Source organism: Arachis ipaensis, chromosome B6 (genome assembly GCF_059453495.1).
Source record: "Arachis ipaensis isolate K30076 ecotype BB chromosome B6, ASM5945349v1, whole genome shotgun sequence".
NCBI lineage: Eukaryota > Viridiplantae > Streptophyta > Magnoliopsida > Fabales > Fabaceae > Arachis > Arachis ipaensis.
Genome location: NC_142441.1, coordinates 111383918 through 111389917, shown reverse-complemented (window position 1 = coordinate 111389917; position 6000 = coordinate 111383918).

Sequence of the window (6000 nt, the reverse complement as noted above, 5' to 3'; positions counted from 1 at the left end):
AAATTAAATTGAATAAGTTATTTGAAAATTTGGGAAGCATGCTCATGTGAAATCAAAATAATTAAATTACCATGTGCATTGAAAAAAAAAAGAGAAAAATAATATTACCCCAAATGCAAAATAAAAAGAATCAATGCACATGGGACAAAATTCAAAAATAAGTTTGATACATGAGCATGTAATACAAAAGTGGAAAAAATTTGGGTAGTTAGGTAAAGCATTTTAAATTATATAAAGTATGTATATGTTAGGTGAGATCTTAGATTAATCAAGGATTCACTTTGTTAGCTCACTTAGCCTTATATATATATATATCCTTACCTTTACCTCAGCCACATTACAACCCTGAAAAGACCTCATGATGTTTGCATTGGTATACTAAATATTTGTTGATTGGTTAGATGAAGAACAAGGTTGAGAAAGCATGACTAGGGAAGAGTAGAGTGATTGACCTTAAACACCTGAGTAATTAGAGTGTATACACTTCCAGTGAGGGTTCGATGCTCGATTCCTTATTCCCGGCTTTCACGAGCTATTTTCTTCTGCAAGTTCACTTGTACTTTATTTTGTGATTTGAATTAGTGAAATCCAGTTCATATTTGTTCTTGAAGGAATTGTTTACTTTTAACCAAGTAGGTAGAAGTATTTTTGCATTTAGTTGCATTCATAGGTTGCATTTCATACATTCTACCATTCCCCTTCACTCTTTTAGTTCTCTTAAGCTTAGCATGAGGACATGCTAATGTTTAAGTGTGGGGAGATTGATAAACCACTATTTTATGGTTTATCTTGTGCTCAATTGAGTGGATTTTATCAATCTTTCATACACTTATTCATACTATTTGCATGGTTTTACATTCTCCTTCCTGATTTTGTGCTATGATTGAAAACATGCTTCTTTGGCCTTATATTTGCTAATATTAATCCTCTCTCATTACCATTAGATGCTTGATATGTGTGTTAAGTGATTTCAGAGTTTATAGGGAAGGAATGACTTAGAGGATGGAAAGGAAGCATGCAAAAGTGGAAGGAATACAAGAATCTGAAGGAACTGCTAAAGCTGTCCAGCCTGACCTCTTGGTACTAAATTGACCATAACTTGAGCTACAGAGGTCCAAATGATGCGATTCTAGTTGCGTTGGAAAGCTAACATCCGGGGCTTCACAACGATATATAATTTGCCATAGCTGTCCCAAAGCCAAGCGACGCGAACACATGGATAACGCGGACGCGTGACCTGGCGAAAACCCAATCCGCGCAAACGCGTGGACGACGCTTTCGCGTCACTTTTCCGCAACCTGTACGTAGATTTCTAGTCTATTTTTGACCCATTTTTCGGCCCAGAAAACTTAGATTAGAGGCTATAAAGTGGGAGAATGCATCCATTCAACAACATGTCTTCCATTATTCACTTTTCATAATTTAGATGTAGTTTTTAGAGAGAGAGGTTCTCTCCTCTCTCTTAGGATTAGGATTAGGATTTCTCTCAATTTTAGGACTGATTTATCTTCATTACAGGTTCAACGTTTCTTTTATTTATTTTATCAATTTAGTTTATGAACTCTTTATGTTTAGATTGATTTTCTATTATTAATGCAATTGAGGTATTTCAGATTTATGATTTTTATTTAGCCTTTTATATTCTTGGCTTTAATTGATTAATTGGAGACTCTTGAGTTATCAAACTCATTGTGATTGATAATTGTTATTTTTGCTAATTGATTTAGATTCCAATAACTCTATTCTTTCCTTAGGAATTGACTAGGACCTGAGGATCAAAATTGATTAGTCCACTTGACCTTCCTTTGTTTAGCAAAGGTTAACTTAGTGGGAAGTAAAATATAATTCTCATCACCATTAATAATGATAACTAGGATAGGACTTCTAATTCTCATACCTTGCCAAGAGTTTACTTTATAATTATTTATTTCTTTTTCTTGCCATTCAAATTACTTATTCCCTATTTCAAAAATCCAAAATTCTACCTTTTTCATAGCTAATAATAAGTCATACTTCCCTGTAATTCCTTGAGAAGACGACCCGAGGTTTAAATACTTCGGTTATAAATTTTTATTGGGTTTGCTTAAGTGACAACTAAAAACTTTTGTAAGAAATGAATTCTTGTCGGTCTAGAAGTTATACTTACAACACGAATTTATTTGTGAAAATTCTAGATCGCGCGAGAGTTTCACTCTTTCAGGTGTCGTCCCTGGGATCTTCTTTGTACCTGTTGACTTGAGGGGCTTGCCAGGCTGACGAGCTAGGGATCTGCCGTTTGTTGGCTGCGACAACCTGGCTGACCTCTTCGTCGTTGATGTATTCCTTGGCCACGCTTTGAATTTCCTGCATGGTCCATACAGGCTTGGTTGTGAGGTGCTTCCTAAAGTCTTCATTTAGCAAGCTATTTGTTAGGCATAGACTAGCGACTGAGTCCGTGAGGCCGTCGATCTCCAAACACTCGTCGTTGAATCTATCTAGAAACTTCCTAGTCGGCTCCCTGGGTTTTTGGGTAACTCCCACCAAGTTGATTGGGTGTTTTACTTTGCCTATGCGCGTCGTGAACCGAGCTAGAAAGCTTCGAGATATGTCTATGAAAGTTGTAATGGACTCTTGTGGGAAGGCGTTGAACTATCGAATTGCTGGACCGGCCAGTGTTACGGGGAATGCCCGGCATCTGACCGCATCACCTACCCCTTCCAAGTTCATCCTTACTTCAAAAGCTGTGATATGCTCCTGGGGGTCCTTGGTCCCATCGTACCTCATGTCCGTTGGCTTGACGAAGTTTCTCGGGAGCCAGACCTTGAGGATTGAGGGGTGAAAGGGGGTGGCTCCCATGATAATGGGATCTTGTTGTCTCCTGGGTTTCCTTTTCGTGGATTCCCAGTGGCTTTCCGACTCGCCTTGGGTAGGTCGGGAAGTTTCTTGTGTGTGCACCTCTTCGTGCCTTGTTAGGCTTCTTCCCTAGCTGTTGTGTGCTCGGGAGGAGGATCGGGTGCAGGCGTGGGACCGGCTGTCATCGCCATGCGAGTGGCTAACGTCTTCGTGGGATCGGTCCCTTGCCGCCAGCTCCCGCTCAAGATTTTGTACTCTATGCCTGAGTTCTTGCATGATCTTGGCGCTGTCAGCTCCCGTCCCCCCGAAGGGACGCCTTTCGGGTGTCTTGGTGTACATTTGTTGGTTGGGTTGAACAGAGGATCTCGGCTGTTCGGTAGCGCGGGCTATCAAACTTGTCCTGCTCAAGCGGGCCCCGCCTCCTTCACGGAGCTCCTCCGAAGTGATGGGTCGCTCCATGTCTGCGTCGGGTTCCCCACAGACGGCGTCAATGTTCGTTACCTGATGTTCTCGGGTAATCGGATGGTGATGAGTAAGAGAGAGGGAGAGACCCTGAGCGGACGTGGAGTGAGGGTTGAGGTGTGCTGGCGATGCCGAAGGTTGAACGAAACGCGGAGGGGGGGTGGCCACCTACAAGGACACTCCGACGATCAAGTCAGAGTCTGTACCAAAGGATGGCCGAATTAGGTAAAGATGTGACGTACCTCGAGGGGAGAGCTGACCTCTCCCCTTATATATGGTGTTGGATGGGCCCAAAAGATGACCTAGCCCACTGGCCAGGGTATTCGCGAGCTGCCCCTGTCCACGTGGGAGATGCTGGTCGTTTCCGGCGACTAGTTGGGCTAGACTTTGATGGTCCGTAACAGTAGTTTAGTGTGCAATACCTCAATTAAGAATTACCATGAAAATTCAAAATGGTAGCAGTCGCGGCAATGACGTTGTTATTATATTACGTTCTCAACTGGAGGTAAGGGAAAAAGCGCGGAAAGATCTCGTCGATAGGACGATCCATCAAACTTAACTAGTTCTATTTGTTGGAAAAGATTGTAAGGAGATTTGCAGAAGTGGATGAATATTAGGGATGAAAATAAGTTAGGTAGCTTGTCAAGAGTTTGTAGTCTGACTTGTTAGGGGTCTGTATTTGGTCTGACCTATTATACAATAATCATAGATTTAGACTCTTATAAAAATTTTAGTATATTAATAGATTAGATCTAAATTCATTAATTAATTTTATTAGTCTGTGAAATTTTTCTGAACCTCTTAAAACATAATTAAATACATAAATAATTTTATTATTAACAAAATTATTATATATTTTAAATTTATTATATTTAAATCATTTAAAAAATTTTATAAATATTAAATATGATTATATGATATATTACATATAAATATTTTTATTAAAAATAATTTTTTAAAAAAATTTTAAATATTTTTATTTTTATAAAAAAAACTGTGAAGTCTTTTAACAAGTTTTAAGTTAGATCAGGTTCAAACCAAATTTAATATTTAAAAAAAGGGTTTATAACAAACTTAAACTAAATTTAGATCAATTAACTACCTGATAAATTTAATTTGTTAAGAATAAAGAGTGACCTGTTTTCATCCCTAATGATTATAGATTATGAAGAAAAAGCATGGTCTTGAGATAGATGAAGTAGGTTGAATAATAATAATAATAATAATACAAAGGGGAGTGAAATTGGGAGTCGGAGTGGGCACAAGTAACAATATCCGCTCTCATTGACCAAATCAGATAATTGTTTTTTAATACAACAATAGAGAATGGTGCTATTTTTTAGAGTCGATGATCTCCTTTTTTATATATGATTTTTGAGTAAAATAAACAATGGAGAAAAAAACTTTGTCGGCTATAACTCTCCTAAGTTTTTTATTATATATATATATAATATTGCTTTACATAATTTTTTTATGTATATTTCGTATTTTAACATGTATTTTATATAAATAAAAATAATAAAATTTTTATCAAAATATATTTATGCCAGATTATTTGTTATAGGATAAAAACAAATATCCACAAAATTCTCATACAAATAGAGACCTATCCCACGAATAAATAATGACAAAAACAAAAGAAAAATAATCTTACAAACAGATCTGTTAACTATCCTTGATATTTGAAATGATCAAATTTTCATTAATTTCTATATGTTTATAAACCTAAGACTAGAATTAGAAATCATACTCTAATTGGAATGCCATCATGCTACGCCTGGAGATGAATTTTGTGCTATGCTTTTTTCATTGTGTTGTTCTTTTACCGAAGAGATTATGAATTTTTAGTTTACAATATAGATTAATTTATGTTATGTATATTGTATTTTTTTTTATAGATTCTTAACAAAATTTTCTTTTAATATATCCATCATTTCTACATGGATAAATTGATAGGAATCCACAACAGATATATGTCTTTTCTAAAAATATAGAAGAAAATGAAAGGCATTTTCTTTAATGAGGATAAGGGTGGAGAAGAATATTGTTTATGAAATTTCATTGTTATTTTTATATTTAAAAAATAGATTTTTTCATAAATAAATTAAATATTTTATTTACGGATATAAATAATTTGTAGTATATTTATTAATTTATATTGTTTAACTTATTTCGTTTACAGTATAAATGAGATAAGTTTGTGTATATCTTGTTTATACTGTAAACGAGATAAGACATGTTTGTCATTGCATGTATCACATTTGTACACGTGATACATGAAAGAAAACGATCAACATGTATCTCGTTTAAAGTGTAAATTAAATGAGATATTAAAGAATTTATGACATTTGCACTATACACAGGATAAAGTACGACAAATTTTGAGCAGTTATAAAAGGAGTTGCAACTATTTGTATTCTCCAAAAATATTTCATCATTTCTTCTCCTCCCTTTTTCTTTACTGAATTTAGGAAAAATGTCTAGTGGTAGTGGCTATGTTGTTGTAAGTTTGTATCTCAATTGTGATATGAGAAACAGTGACAATAAAGTTATATTTAAGTGTGAAAATCCTATTCTGTTGCGCATTCAGAGAACAAATTCTTTGTTTAAGCTAAAGAGTCTAATGTTGACGAATCTCAATGCTAATAGGACAAAAAAGGTTGAAAAAGTTGGGTAGGTTGATAGCACTAATGGAAAAACGGAATT